Source organism: Pezoporus wallicus, unplaced genomic scaffold (assembly GCF_028554395.1).
Source record: "Pezoporus wallicus isolate ANWC-B61680 ecotype Strahan unplaced genomic scaffold, APGP_CSIRO_Pwel_v1 contig_2384, whole genome shotgun sequence".
NCBI classification, from domain to species: Eukaryota; Metazoa; Chordata; class Aves; order Psittaciformes; family Psittacidae; genus Pezoporus; species Pezoporus wallicus.
This window is the reverse complement of record NW_026640488.1, coordinates 1,385,975-1,402,676: the sequence shown is the minus strand read 5'-3', so window position 1 is coordinate 1,402,676 and position 16,702 is coordinate 1,385,975. Positions and strand designations below refer to the sequence as shown.

Below are 16,702 nucleotides of genomic sequence, written 5' to 3'. Positions count from 1 at the left end.
TCGGCAAACTAAACCTTTTCATGTGCTTTTCAAGCCCTACAGTTTATATTCCAGAGTTTATTCCAAATACTTAGATAGTCTAGAAACTCTCATTGGTATCACTAGTCAATTTAATTTCAGTTCTCACACAAGCAGCAACGTGGAACTTTAAGACAAAAACTTCTGACTATTAAATCACAATAACTGGCCACAGAACGTTATGTGGGTAATAAATCCATTGCCCTCAAAGACAAAATATCCAAGGCTGGAACAGAAAGCAACTTTTCTTATGCCACATCCTTATCTAAGAAATATTCATTAAGTCATTGTACTTTCACCACAATTTTCTTATTTGTCCCCATATATAAATGAACATTCATGTAATTGTTTTGACCTAATGAGTGAGTTCAGGGTGATTTTTGTATTATTATTATTATATTACCTGGTACATCATCATTATAATCTCTTGTTTTCACTTAAACCTATCATCTGCCTGACAGCCTGCCTAGACTGCACGTTGAAAATAGTAACATGAACTCAAAGGAGGGAAGCCAACCAATGTAAGTAACTTACGAAGAGCTACGCACCAGGTAATGGCTCAAGTTACTCTTCACAGAAGCACAGCAGAGTACAGCAACATGAATGTTAACTGCTAACTTCAAAAACCTGAGCACCTGGGAAAACTAAACTCCCCTAATCAGACCTTGGTGCTGTCCTCTCAGATTTACACAGTTGTTATTTTGCTTTGAATGAGCATCACTATTTCTTCCCTAGGCAAACTGCTTGGCTCTGTTCCAATTATTTCTTTTAAATATTAAAGAGCAGGAAACATTTGTCACATCCTGTCCTCTTTGCGCAGCATCACACGATCCCCTTTGAAATGCCTGCTCTTACGGCAAGCCTGACATACAGTTCAATCAGAACATTTGCCATTGTCTTTTGCCAACTACAGACGAATCTCTGCACAAACACTGAAAAGGTTTAAAGGTTTTGACAGCCATCTAAAGTCGAGCTAGCACGACTGTCAAAGAAGCGTGGTGTCAAGCTGCTCGGCTTCCCCACTACAGATCTGACTTAAGAGAAAGAAAGACAAAGCAATTCCCTCAATCACACAGCATAGCTCCTGGCAAGAGCTCCCTTGCTGTATAACCACTGCTCTCACAAAACACTCGAAAGCAGAAAAAGCAGACAGAGAGATGAGTGTGAAAGGGTAACTTACATTATTTAGAAAGACAGTGGGAAAGGACTGCTGCAGTTTCTTCGTTATTTTACACTGCTGTTGACAGAGCAGACAACCGAAAGAGTTCACCTAAAGAAAGCTCTCCTTTTAATTCTCTCTCTCCCAGTTCATTCACTCTGGAGTCTCTCAGCCTGAAGAGATCCGACAGTCAAAAGTTTATCCCCTTGTATTTCCGAATGATATGGCTGACTTTCCTTGGACACATACCAATGATGCAGTAAAAATAGACAAAAGGGGGGGGAGGGAAGAAGCAATCTAGCTTGAGCCTGAATCTTAACCCAGTGTTTTCTGTAAAAGCTGCTCTGATGTCAGAAGCTCCTGTTCCTATACTGACTTGCAGAGCACAGGATCATCCATCTGGTTTCCATCAGCTGCAAATCACAGGCAAACCAGGGAACATATACAGCCCAGTTTCAGCAGAACTCCCCAAGCACCAGCCTTACAAGTAACCTGAGGTACAAAGGCTTTGAAAATAAACAGCCAGCCCCACGCTGGGATGGTCTCCCATATGTAGATGACTGACTGCTCCCCCAGCAGTCCTCAGCATCCAGAGTACCACACACACCACTCACAAAGGTGGTGGCTGGGTCCCCCCCCACCCTGTGGAAACAAACCAACCTTGCAGCCCTCCCTACCAACACAAACAGCCTCTCTGGAAGGCAAGGAGGGTTGATAAAATCCAGCGCATTACTTGAAATAGTTCAGCAGTTTAGCAAGTCATTTTGAACAACCTGGTTTTTATCAACAGGGAAGTGAATGCTGATCCACTTACATCCTTTAAATGCCTCCAGGTGGGAAGCAGATCTATTGTGTTGGGAGGTTTTGGTTAGGCTGGGGGGGGGGGGGGGTCTCTAACGAGACAACTCTCAGAGTCAGCAGATGGTTGTTTGATAGAGAATCTCTGGGGTGATCTGATCCATTAATTACAGGAATGAACATTTTACCAAAAGTACCAGAAGCAGAACTTTTAAAAACACTCTGTGAAAGTCCATGGCTTGAAGCTCCTACATCGATTCCAGTCCCTGTTTTCAGCTATTTAAAGGCCTACTGCCCTGGCTAAATTCAGGTACCAGAGGCTTAAGAGGTCACCTATAGTTTTGGATACCTCAAAGTTTTTGAATCAGCATTGAAGAAGATTGTTTTCCCAATAAAAAACTGGGAGACCAATTTTATGGTGGTTAAAAAAATTTTTAACACTGTTTAAATGTCAAAATTGTGGCTAAAAAAAGTTTTGACATTCCTCAAAGCTAAAGTTGTTATCTGCATGTTCTTTTACTTTAAAATTTATTTAGTCTTTAGTTTTGCCAGAGGACTTTTGCAAGCTTTTCCACTGGGAATAATCTTATTCTATTTTAACAGTGAGACAGCTTTCATTAAAATATAGGTGAATCAGTACACTGAGTCATTAACAAAACAAAAATACCGCTGTAAGCACTCTGCCCAAAAGTCCTGAGCCCTGTCACTTGCTCAGGTTTTCATCTTTGCACAGTTATGACTGTGCTCACTGTCTATTCGTCTTGTACCTGGATCCCTGGGTCCAGGATTGACATGACTGGACTGCTAATATCAAAAGCAGTTGAATTATTAAAAAATACATATAGTTTTTATATATATAAAGACTAATCAATAGAAGCAAAGGAGAAGATTATGAAACTATTTTCTTTTCATGTATTTTTGCCTGTGCTATCACAATTCCTTCCAATAGTTATATAAACCCATTGAATAATTTCAATCAGATCAGGTAGAATGCTAGAGATCTCAAAGGTATTATATTGCTACAGCTTTTGTGGAAACAGGCAGCCCTCCAGATGAGTGAAATGTGATCCAGTGATCCAATGTTAAAGACTACACATGAACTCAGTCTTATTACTAGTCATCAGAGCACCCCACACAAACAAGAGGTACATTGGGAGCAGATTTCATGTGCCCTACTGCTCGGCTGCAACCGCAGTTGTGCATCTTTGGCCTACATTCTAGCATTTTTCCTCTCTTCTGTTCTCTTCTTCCATAAAGTAGTAAGCAGCAAAACACTTGAAATGCAGACATCAGCTACGAGCTGAAGCAAATAATATTGTTTTTTGAAACAGCAGTAAACAAGGCTTGTTAACAGCTGAGTTATTCTTCTCCCACTTAGTAAATAGGTAGGGTGAACTGACTACATCTTGTTTTCATCAGGACTGATATTTTCCATTAAATCAAAGAACTTGATCCTGGTAGAGCAGACTTTCAGGTTTGATGTCAGTAATTATTTCATGGGGTACAACAGAGTAGCCTTCGCATGATTTTCTGCACACGTAGTCTCTCTTCCCCACTGTACTATCACATTATGGGACAGCAAAATCACTGTTATCTTTGGAATAAGAACTCTTTTTTTTCTGAGACAGGATGTTAAAGCAGAGAGTAGGTGTAAATAACAACTTTCAGCTTGTGATGCTCATGCTGACTGAATAGCTTTCTATCCCCAAGGAGCAAATGCATTAATTCACGCTGATCTCTCAGGTACTCTTCAATATATATGTTCTCTAAAAAAAAAAGTCCACTTTTATCAAAGACTGCTTTCACAAATATCAACTCTGTGAGAAAACGTCAAGAAAATTCAAGATTCAAAAATAGAAGACTGATCTTAAATGGCCTTTCATTTTCCATGCTCCAGGGATCATTTTTATTCATCATCTTTTTCTCCCTTCTTTTCTAGTCTTCACTTCCTCTTTTGTACCATCCATGTGGGGCACTAGAATCCTGCTGTCCATAGATAGCTCCTGCCTGTAGGCAGGCCAGCTGTGTGTCCCCTCACTGTTGCCTGGATATTACAAAGGCACCATTTGAAGCCCACTTATTCACACTCCATGAACTTTGAGGCAGTCAAGCACCATGTGCCTATCTAGTACAAATGTTTTCCGAAGAAATGGAGATGGAAGATATTCATCAGTTTGACGGCAAGAGGAAATTCACTGTAGAAAGCTTCATATAATAAAGACTGCAACAAAGAACAGTTGTGATATGGAAAACGACCTGCTAAGAGTACTTTGCCTTCTCAGAAAAACAGCAGCTTCCATTTAGGATGTTTTCAAATATCAGCTACAAACAACCTTATTATTTTCCATCTAAGTAGAAAACAATTGTGATTTTTCACTGACATCAAGTATGTTGGTGATGTGAGTAGGACAAGAGTGGAGTAGGATGCAGCTTACATATTCATTATACTGATTATATGCAGCTTTGTATGTAGGCTCTTGAAAGTGTTTTTTTTTAAACCTCATTGTGCATTCATTAAAGCAAGGAAAAGGTGCCTCTCCTTGGTCAGGGTGGACAGGCAGTGATGCACGGTAGATGTCAGAATATGTATCTCTCTTGGTCAGGATTCTGCTCCTACCAGGTCTAGTGTGGTTGTACTGGGATTGCTGAATGGCAAAGGTACAGATGAAAGCAAACTGTTTTCCATCCTGTTCTTTGCAGTCTAAATACTGTGACAGGTGAAAGGCCTGGGTTTGGTGGAGGATGCACTTTGCCATTTAATTTGAACCTGTGAAATCACCTGAATGATAGAAGCTCAGGATGGCAGATTAACAAGCCAGAGATGCACCAAAGCTATGTGTTCACCTTTCATTTTAGCAGTAGTCTACTTGGCACAGGATCTTAAATATGTTTATGCAGATTTCTAGTCAGTCATAGTTTAAGTCCTAGATGAATTTTCTGATGCAAACATGCTGGCAGGCTTTGTGCAGACTGAAAAACCACAAGTCTGATAAACTGAGACAGATCAACCCTTGGAGATGTTCAAGGCAAAGCTTCAGTTCACTTACTCTTCGTGAAATAAAATAATGTAGATTTTAGCACTGACAACAATCCAATTTTAAAAATGATTTAGCTGTGCTATTATAAATCATTTTATCACCAGCATTTTAAAGACAGCACATGGAATATCTTAGGTCTGGTTTCAAATGCTAATCTTGTACTTCACATACATGTATCTTGCTTTATAATGTATTATTTCTTTTCCACAGAAAGAAAATACGCAGCTCAGACAACAACATAATGCGTTATAACCTTGATGTCATTGTTGGAGAAGCCTGTGGCTGCTGCTCTTTACACGACAGCCTGCAGTAGCCCCGCTGTTCCCAGCCCACTAAGCCACTTTTTCCCATTAACTCTCACTAGCATCTGTGACTGCAGGGATCTGGGTTTGCCTGGGACACATGATCTCATTCTGCGTTCTTTGTTGACAGAGACATGCAGCTTTTTCCCTTAAAAGTGAGCTGGCACGATGGTCTCTTTTTTCCTCAACCTGAAGCCCACAGTACTTTGTATTCTCTAAGTATGGAGCCAGCAAACAACATGCAACGTGTATTTCCCAGTGGTTTTCACCAGGGAAGGTGAAATACTGGAAGGATGCAATTGCAAAAGGTAAACATTAGGCTGTTTTCAAAGGCTCTAGCTATACCTTCCCACTTCTTACCTTGCAATGAGGAACCTGTTGGGACTCCCAGTGAACAGACACAGTTCATCGCCTGACAGAAAACTGACACATGACAAAATGCATCGCTTTTCTGCGAGGTGAATGAGGTGAATTAGCTCACAGGGGTCCGCTGGATGCTGCTGCTAACACAGACATGGGGCATCAAAGACCAGAGCAGGGGAAGAAAGAAGACTGTGAGCCAAATGCTCAAGCTGCTTATGAAAACATACCACGAAACAGCAGGTAAGCCCCATGCTCCTCCTGACAGTAATCTTACTTTAAGCTCTAAGTCACACTTCTGTGGCAACCATGACTCTTAAATACTGTCACACATTCAGTTTGTGCCAGGCTCATGCTTCTGCTCTGTACTGCCCTGAATCATAGTTTGCTCCTCACAAAAATTAACCACCAGCCCTGGCTCATATAAAATCATAGTGCCTCAGAATTGCTGTTTTTCACAAACTTCATTCATGTAAGTAAGCTTTCTTTCAAAAGCAAGTATCCAGGAAACACTGATGTAATACATTTTCACATGGCTGCATTCATTAAAAGTTCTGAACCAAAAGTAATGTGTCCAAATCCCTCTTTTTGTTTGAAAACATCATTCATCCAAGAATCAGAAATGTTACCATGTGACCAGTGACACAAAGAAATGAATACATAAAAAATCACAGCCAACAGTTCAAAGGCACCTCTGGGCCTGAAGTTGGTTCACAAGATATGTCTTGAATACTGGACACTTTGTTTACCAAGAGAAATAGAAAGGGCTACACTTTCTAAGACATATACCATGCTTATACTTTCTTGGCTTAGTCTTTAGCTGACCTTGCCTGGAGCTATCCATTCTTACAATGTACAAAAGGCTACTATGTGCCTGGTTTATGCTGGACCTGCCCTACTTTCCTGTCTTCAAGTACAGCAAGAAAGAGGAAAAAGAGATATGTTGAGACCTTTGCACTGACAAACCTGAGGCACTGGGGGAAAAGAAACAGCCCCCTGTTTCTCAGACTGCAAACACTGGGCTATAAGTGAGGTCAACTGAGAGTAGGAGGAGAATATGGCAGAGAGCAAAGGGCTCCTGGGAAACTTACAAGACTGTAAGGCAGGCAGGGAGAATGTATGTAGCTCACAGGTTCAGGACCATAGGATCTGGGAGGCCTGGGAAAAAGAGAAGTCTAGGATGGGCAGAGAGGAGTTGTGGCTGAAAGATGAGGCTGTGAACTATGTGATTGAGGCAGGGGGGCATGAATCACAGGGGAAAGCTGGATGCACTACACTCACATGAGCTGGAGGCCCAGTTCAAGAATGAGGGACCTCATTCTAGGAGACAGTAAAGGCAAGAGTGAAAGGGTGAAAGGCTTGAGGCTGTGCAGGGCTTTGGGGCAGGTGGGAATACCAGATATCTCTACTGAGAATACCCTAATTTACGTACCTGCACACGTACACAAGAATGCTGCTCTTGCTCTTTCTACCCACACGATCGTTTCTTCCCACTCTTGGTCTTTCGCAGTCAGAGCCACAGTAGCCTTAGGTCACATTTTCCCATCTATGTACTACAATATGACATCAAAACATTTTCCATAGCCACTGTGAACAAAGAAAATGTTTTGATGTAGGTCTGGATATATAAGTATCAAGCATAAATTTCAAAGTGACAGAGAATGGATCTCTGGAGAAAATTATGGTGGCAGATTTCTGTAGAGAAATGGTCTCATGAAGGCAATGTCTGAAAAAAAATATGCTGAAATTTCAACCACTGCAGTGCTGGAGTTAATATCATCCAATACCTATCAATTTGCTCTTACACATTCAAAAACTAATTAAAAAGAAGGCCAAAGATATGGCTTTAAAGCATCCCAATCAGAAGCAGAAGCTAAACCATACATGTGAGAAAAGACTGTAATTTTCACAGTCCCATTTCAGCCCTTAAGTAACTAGTCCCCCTGCTGCTTTTAGTGTGAGTTTAGCAGAGTAAGACCTGCAGAATTCCATGCCAGGATATTACTGTAAGAAACATTAACATTTGACAGTTATGGTACATTAGGACGTTATACTATACATTAGGGAGAACTAGGTAAAGTGTCAGCTGAAGTTACTGTGTAAGGAGAAAGGTGTCAGGAAGAAAGTGACCCCCAGTATGATTTGATTTCATGAGGGAAACCACAGAACAATCCTTGAGTCTTAACAGGTACTACGCTTGTCAGCTGGACATGCTGTGAACCAGCATTGATAAGAGGGAATGGCTGACGACAGCTGTGATAATTCTTTTAGACAGCAGCAACAAGGACAGAACACAGCAAGCTACCCACTCAATTAGGGACATTTTAAGCTCCAAGCTAAATTGTTTATTTCTTAGACCTTTGGCCCAGCTACACAGGCAAAAGGATAGAAACTGAAATACTGAAAAGTTCCTTCGTGAAGGAAGGAGCAGTGGCATCTATAATATTTCCTGCCTACTTGAGCACATACTGGGATACAATTTGCTTTCTGGGCCTGAGAGAGGTGAGCTAGAGAGGAATCTGGGTAGGCCATCTGGAGGCTGCAGTTAATTTTATACCAGTCCTGTATGTACTCTAAAAAAGGTTGTTTGCAAGGCTGTGCCTTTTCCACGCTATCAAAGCAGCAATACAGAGAGTCTGTTCTGTAAGCCAGTAATTCCAGTAAGAAGAAAGCTTTGGGCTTGGCTATGGAGTCCAAGGGCACATTATCCCAGCATAGGAACAGAGCACAGCCAGTACATGTATCTGTACACCACTGATCCTTGTTTCCTGCAGCATCACTGGCCAGCTGAGAGGCCAGGTCTATCGGGAGGGAGAGAAAAACCAGTGCTCTCGTTTATACAGATTTAAGGCAGCACAGACCTGAACACCATTTAGCCACAGCCAGGAAGGTAGGAAGTGATCCCTTTTGTCTTAACCTGAGTTTTCTATTATATTCCAGGCAGGCCACCCTTCAGAATTGGCCCTGTGGCATATTCCTGGTTGAGAAACTTCCTCTTTCTCTTGGGATGAATTTTGCACATATAACCTCCCTTGCAATCCTTTTCTTTCCTAAGTGCAGCGCTTTCTCCAAGTAACAGCATCAAACTAAAATGCACACGTTAAAAAGAGACCTTCTGCTCTTAATGTATAAGTAAGGTCTGATTATTATAACTCTCCTGCTTTTTCTTCTTTAAGCATACAGGACACACCAGCAGAGCACCAGCTAATAAGTCAAAACCCTGAGAGGGAAAGCACCACTAAAGCCTCCTGCTTTTACTAAGAATTCAAATGCTCAGTGTCGTGAATTACAGCTCCAGTAACTCAAAACTCTTATTAACCTAGAGAGCTGTTCTTTCCTCGAGAGATCACTCAGTTCTGGGAGCTGGTATGACATTCTCAGGGGCAAAGAAGGGGAAACCTAGTAGATCAGATTGAATGTTACAAGCTTTGTAATCTGGTAACTGTAAGTATATTCAGGAATTACTGGTAAGAGGTCAGGGTTTCGGTCAACCCCAAATTGGTACCTTCCATTAACTGCTGAAGAACTGAGCAATAGCTATATTGCAAATATGACTGCAGACTAAAGACTCAGCCACAGGAAAATGTTGGCAAGGGATCCCACAGTCAACATACAGCTACAGAGAACTACACAGCCAGGAGAAGAAAATCAACTGCAGTAAAAGCTCAGCCCTGGGAAGCAGATCTTAATTCTATTTCCAGCTTTCTTGCAGATTTCATTTGCCTCTTTTGTAGTTTGAGGATGATATGCTTATCTGCTTCTCAGCCTATCTGAAGGCTCAGTTAATGAGTATTAGAAAATCATTTTGTTTTCACAAACTGCCAACCATCTCAGAATCAGAAAGTACGATTATAGCATATGCAGTTCAGAGCAGTCAGGTTTTTTTTCTGAAGGATGTTGATTCAGAGCCCTGTGAATCCATCTTGAAAATTATCTCTCTGGGAGGAAGACAAATCAATTTTAATCTTCTGCCTGTTTACTCTAATGTAAATCAAACAGGCACGGTCTGCCCCTACAGAGCAAGCCATGTTGTGCTGAGCTCGTGATGCACAAGGGAGTTCTTTCTTTAGTCAAGAGAGAGACAATGTGGTAAGCATATTGATTACTCCTTACTATGTACTGAGAGAGCACAGCAAAAACTTCTAGGTGTGTATTTATGCCTGATGTGTATCTCATTGCTTCCACTGGTATTTAAGCACTGAGCTCCTGCTTTCTTGGACAAAAAACTATTTCATTCTCATCTTTAACCAGTCAAGGCTTGGTATCTATGTTCTACTTAGAAAGAGTGATTGAAAAGCTCTGGCTTGTGTTCACAGCCTGGCACAGAAGCAGTTTATTGCTGTTATTAGCTTTAGTTCATACACTGCCATGCATGCAGTGTACTGCTGTAGAGGAGGCTCAGTCACAGAGCTAAACTGCAAGTGTTGTGACCCATGTAGTTAAAATGGACTAAGTACAGTAGCTGCCCATAATTTGACCAGTTTTTATTTGAAAGTTCCTGTTTAACTGTCTCTTAGTCACTGCTCCCCACATACAATATCGCTTGACTGGTCCTCTGCAACTCAAGACTCATTGAATGATGCAGTCCTTTAAAAGCATTATAGATGAGTAGGAGAGCTGAGCCAAAGGTCTCCAGACTGCATCAGGGCTGTCTGCAGAAGGTCTGCAGAGCCCCAAAACACAAGCAGCATGACAGGCAAGGGCACAGCCCCCAGGGCATCCCACTATTGGGTATATCCGGAGGGGGCAAGTTAGACAAGCTGGAAAGAAGATGCTTCAGATTTGCTTTTATTTTTTGTCATGACTCAAGGCTAACAAAGACCTGAATGAAATTCAGAAGTAAGATAATTCCTGTGATTTAAAGAGGCATAATGAACACACTTATTTATAGTGATGGCTTCTTTTTATCCCCCAGGTTTCTTGAACTCAAAGTCTGAGCTGAATTTTCTGGGGATCCTGGCACTTTTGGTTCTGGAGAGAGATGAAGTACCCTGGAGAAAGGACCACCGGCAATACTGAAGTGCTGCTATGGTCCCGCATTGGACTTTTCCAGCCATGCCAAAAGAAGGAAGAAATAAATATATTGCTACAGCCTACTCTGCTTGAGGCCTCCCATCCAGTTCTGAGCTCAGAGTGTTTTGGATAAGCAGCCAACTCACGAGGTTTTTCTCTCAGCCAATCTGTACACTGTGAGGTGCACACAGTCATCCCTAGAAATTACTACTTGCATCGTCTGATAGGATTCTGTAAAATAAATTAAAGGAAGAAATAATACAGTACAGAGACCTTAGTAACAGACTGTTGGGTGCTGACACTTATTTTGCTCTATGGTCATGCCAAAGCCACTTCATCTGTCATCTCTTTTATCTTCTTCATTTATAGAAAGATATCTATAGATGAGCTCCTTAGTTACCACATGAAATCTTGCCACAGACTTGCCAAAAGTTCAGGGCCAGACTAGTTCTGAGATTCTGCATGGTGTCCAGCTCTGAATGGGACATAAAGATTTTCTTTGCTGGTGTAAAGGACAAAAAAACCCATCTGAAAAGTCTGTCAATATTTGCAATGCAGGAATAAGTTGAAGAATACTGTCCAAACATGGAATATTTTATATAAAACTCTGAGCATTAGAAAGGATGTGTTAAAGATGTAAAAACTCAAGCTCGTTCCATCTCTGCAGTTTTTTGCTCTGTGGAGCTGTGAACACTTCCTAAAGGCAGCCAGCAAAAAGGACTGAAATCTCTGAACATGACTTCACTTTTTCTACTGCTAGCCATATGTCTCAAAATATGGCAGTACCTATCAGCATTTGGGGGAGCACTCATTTTATAGTATCCCATTTCTAGCCCTTTCAAACTTTTCTGAACAATGCTACTTATGACCTTGCAAAAAAAAATTCTGTTGTTGGAAATATGGCCAGATGACCAAATACTGGAAATGCAGCTAAAAATGAAAACTAGATGCAAGTTAACTAAAGTCATATAAAGAAAAAAACTTTGACAAGTTTAAATAGGTTATGTCCCTATTAACTTTTTCCTTCTTGCCTCCCAGGAAGGTCTCATTTGAGATTGAAATAGCGTAGTCCTTGTAGTCATGACACTGCATACAAAGTAGCTGCTCTTTTACTTCAGACAGAGGAAAATACTTTAATAGCTGCCTCTCTGAATGACAGCGCCTACCTGCCTTGCTAAAACATGCCTTTAGTCTTACGAGAAAAGCCACGAGACAGAAGGCTACTTACTAGTGTTCCATTGAGTCCACGCAGGAGTATCAGAGACTGAAATTCACTGTGCCTCTGATCAGAAGATTTAGCTCCCTGCAGCATTCAGACAGTTGGTCCCATTATAGCCATCAGGCGGCTGAGTTAAAGGGTGGCCTTGCACAAACATAAACAGCTTGTCAGCACAAGCCAAAGAGGCGGGCCTGCCCTGCCAGCCACAATGTGAGCCAATGATTAGCTTCTTCGCATTCTGGGTGTTCAAGATATTGTGTTTCATTCTTAAGTAGAGGAACAAGAAGGACTGACTGGGAAGGGCTGGTGCTTGACGGTTTACTGCTGGGCAGTGAAATGCTTAAGGTGGAAAGAAAAAAATACTCAGTAAGTCACTTTAGGAAAAGCACATATTTGCAGTGTAGTCATACAAACACTTTTAGAATGCCCAGAGGCATCCCCAGTGCATTGTTCCATTTAGGTCAACCAATCAATCAAACAAAACCCCTGTGAATAAGTTTAGCCCATATTCACTGTAAAGAAGTTTCACTTGCAAAGTCTGTGATTTTTCTTATTCTTCTCCTTCCCAACGTACTGTCACAAACATCTTACCCTGACCTTCTTAACCTGACCCCCCCAATCTTCACTGATCCTCCTATGATTGTTTCTCTTCATCTCCATCTTAACCACTTGTTCTTTTGGTCCTGATCTCCCCCTAAGAGCATGATCACAATATAAGCACCTTATGGTAAGGTTCTGTGAGACAATCAAGCTCATCTAGCAACTTACTACTGTCAAAAGTGTAAGTGTTGAGACCCCACTCTCTTCAGCACCACACCATGTCCCCCGTCTGTCTGTCCCCTCCCATCATTTCAAGGAAAGGATATACAACACAGAAGCAAGTATTTCTCTGCCAGTTTAGTGATCTTAAAGAGACAAAAGAGGTATTACATGGAGTGAATACTCCCTGAAATTTAAGCTCCTTCTGATCTTGCCTCATTCATCTATGATCCCACCTGTCTCCCCAAGTTCCTCTCTCCTTTGTTGTCTGAACTGAATTGTTCCTAGTTAATTGAATACCTTGTTTACAGCTGCTGATCCCATTTCATTACAGCTCTGTCCTACTTTCTTGTGCCTCTAGTTTGGCTGTGAGGCCTGTCTGCCACCAAAATCAGTCTCAACAGGTCTCTTATAGTAACTCCCTGTGTAATATCATGTTTTGTACTTCAGCCTCGGCCTCTTTGAGACTTTTCTGCTTTGGGAATAATTAAAATTGTCCATAAAAACCATGTCATCTTTTTGGCTTTCACTTTTTTTTGTCTCTGACCTTTCTGATTAATTCTTTGCTCCGCACCTACCTCTTCCTCTCTCACACTCCCCAAGGCACCCTACTTCTTGTTATATTCTATCCAGCTTTTATTATTTGCTTGTGCAGGCTCCTGTACCACTTTTATGTCAATGATTTATAAGCATGCATTTTTATTTTTCAGCTTTCTGCCTTTCTCCAATCCCGTATTTTACCCTATGTTTTAGGTATTATGTATTAAATGCCTTGACAGCTCCTAATTTTAAGATGCTTTTCTGGGAGGCAAATAAAGCAATCCAATCACACCACATTCATTACTGCATTACTTGGCACGAGTCATTTCCCCATGCTCTGCTTTGGTAAAGGAGCTGAGCCCTCCGCAGAAGCAGATGCTGAAGTTAGCACCTCGTTCAGATGGGCAGGCGTATCACAGCTCTCAGTCTTTTGCTGACAGGCTGCACAGAAGTTCTGGCACATATTGCTGCATCACAATGTGCTGGGGTCACGTTTGCAAGCTTTTCTTCGCAATGAGACATACTAGGCACCTTCTTCAATGATATCTGACATGCTGGTGCATTGCATGGCTCCTTCAGCTGCCACCCAAGCATATAACCTACACCGCTCATACTTTCACTCAGATTTTCTGCTTTGTTAACCCTATGGTATCCACATGAACAACACCATTTTACCAGAGCTCTCCTCTAGTATTTTTTAATATGTAAATTTGTGCCCAGATCCACCATGTGATCACAGTATTTGATTACTTTAATTATTCTAATTACTAAGCCTAGATCTTATTCCCAATGCACCTACACTGTTCTACACAGAAAATTCAGCACCTGAGGTTGTCTTTTGTTCTATACCCCAGCCATACTGCCTACATTCCCATGAAAGCCATGCTTTCTTGTCCTGAGCTTCAAGGCCTTTTCAGAGACTCTTTTTTCTTACTGATCTGCTCCCAAAGCTCCCTTCATCACAAGGCCTGTCTTCTCAGCCTCCTCTCTTCCTACAAAGCTCTCTTTTGGGGGTTTTGTTCTTTTTTTTTTTACCTTGTTCTCTATGTAGAGAATGCTTGCTTCATCAAATCAAGTTATCTATTCTTCTTTCTTTTCTACAATCCACATGTCAGAAAATAAGGAATGAACGTATCAGAATGATAGTGAGGAGCAATAAATAGGTGACAAGTCACTCCAGAGAGATATCCCAACTGCATATATAAATGAACATGTGCTAGAAATTTTCTAACTATCAGCCATATAAATGTCAAGCACCTTACGCTGTTAATATTTTTACAGAACAGAAAAGGCATCAAAAGCCATTGATGGATATAGATCAAGTGCCCAAACACTGTACATGAGATTGTGAAAAGCCTGCTATGAAAAGACTGACTGTAGATGCACAGGAGAAAACAAGCTAGCTATTGCACCTCTGATTCCCATGGCAATTTATTTAAGATGCTAATTCAGTGTAGGCACAAATGAAGAAACAAAAGAGAGAGCAAGAATGAGCTGATTTAGTGGACTATGTTGAAAAGGCACACTTCAGACAAAGTCACCCTGGGTATAACTACTGCAGCTCCACTCGTAGAATTATGCCAAGAATGAAGCTGACTCTTTGTCCTTGAGCCTTGCATGGCACAGGAAAATTGTTACCAGCACTGCCAACAGTACCAACCCAGACACCAGCTAAGTGAGAAAGCCAAGCTGATTTAACAGCTTACTTCAACCTAAAGGGTCATCCTGCCCCCTCTCTTCACCACCATTCCCAGCTGCCCAGATCCGCTCCCTCCCTTACACATCTTCCAGTAATGGTCTGGAAGCCCACAGAACAAATTCATCTTGCTGGATGTTTTTCAGACAGGTTAATGATCTGACTCATCTCCCTGCCACGTTAAACAGCACAAGAACCAGTGGAGGGAAGCAGTAAACACATGTGGCTGGAAGCAGAAGAGGGAAAGAGGTGGAGACCAGAATCACCAACCTCTTTTTCATAAGCAGAAAGCTGGCTGTCAGCCCCAGAAGCTATTAGCAATTCTGGGGTAAGACCTAAAACTATGAGCCCCAAAAGCATGCCACTCAAACACAAGGTCCTAAAAGATCCTGTAGCCACTTGTTTGATTTTCAGCATGCACTAAAATGTCTTTTTGAAACGTATTTTCCAAAGGAAAGTGAGATTTTATTTTCATTAAAGGCAAATTTCTGAGAACACAGCAATCATTTGACTTCCTTGGAAAAAAATCTGGATAGGAGGAAGCTTCTGATGAGCAAAATAAGGGTAACATTTAAGTTTTCTACATCCAGAACCATAAAGTATTTGGGTTATGAATCACCAGAACTTCACCTACTCCCTAGGTTTCAGGCTCCATGCAATAATATTTTGATTGCCACCTTATGTATTGCCATCCATGCATCTGGCTTCTTACATTTATTGTTCGTTGGTAAAACTGGGTTTTTTTTTCCTTTCCATTTTTGTGGCTTCAGCCTAGCCTAACTCTGCTCCTCTTCTCAAAACACAGTCCCAGCTGGATGCCATTTTGTCCTCCGCTTCTCCTTTGGGAGCCAACAAGGAACCTCAGGCCTCCTGAGGCTCAGTCTGACTGGTTTGTATCTATGCCTCTGCTGGGAGGAGACCTCTCCTGCTTCTCCAGCAGTAGCCAGAGATGCTGCAGAATGGAGTGGAGCAGGAAGATTTTTGTCATGTTTTACTGGCCTGGTTTCAATTTTAAAGTGGGTCACAAGTTACTCCCAGAAAGCACACAAGCTCAAGCAATGAAAGACTGGGGATGGTGACAAAAGAAGTGAAACTCTGTAGATGAGCTGTTGCATTTTAATTTTTAAAAAGGAAAAAAAAAAAAAAGGCAAGAATGGCAAGGCAGAGACCATGTGCAGATACAGCACACTAACAGAGGGGGCTGCAATCAATGGGAACTTGGGCTTAAGTCCCAGCTCAGGCCATGTGCATTTTGAACTTTGAGCTTCTGGATCATTTCCTAATTAGAGAGTAAGTAACACACTGTGGGACTATTTAACCCTTTGGTGGTGCCTTATGAGGTGTAGCAAATGCCAGAAAAGACTCTGGGGATGTGTCTAAAAACCCTGGAGGCCACATGTGCCTACAGGAAATATCCCTGTGCTCCACACGGCTTAGTGAAACATCTGCTGTCGGCACCTCACTCTTCATGGCTCTCTACACAGAAAGGTCAGGCTTACAACTGTTCCTTCCTGCACTGCTGAATGATGGCTGGGATCCCACTCCCCACCTGCAATGTGCCAGCTCCCCATGAAGAATCTGCCTCTCTTCAAGGCTTGCCATGTCTCTTCCAAACTCATCAGTAATGCCACACCAAGGATCAGATCAAAGAGAGATACGTGCCTGAACTTAATAGTGTAAATAATGCCATACTGCCTACAGAGACTTGCTTCTCTACTTTACAGGAATGGAAAAGCAGCAGACTATTATAAAACTGTAACTGTAACCAAAAATACAAACATAGCATTAAAAGCTGTATGG

The 16,702-nt window shown here is 41.6% G+C and overlaps 1 protein-coding gene across 9 annotated transcripts in view; it reads right to left on the bottom strand.

Moving 5' to 3' along the window:
• Window positions 1–16,702, bottom strand: part of TRIM2 (tripartite motif containing 2) — an 87,011-nt gene that overhangs the window by 57,622 nt on the left and 12,687 nt on the right. For 2 of the 9 annotated variants that reach the window (XM_057419088.1, XM_057419093.1), the window contains exon 1: window positions 1,199–1,406. The exons of 6 other annotated variants lie outside the window; for them this stretch is intronic. The gene's annotated coding sequence lies outside the window, so the exon portion shown is untranslated. Of the gene's footprint in view, window positions 1–1,198; window positions 1,407–11,916; window positions 12,062–16,702 lie in introns of those variants that run through there. One more of the 9 variants, XM_057419087.1, reaches the window with a different exon arrangement.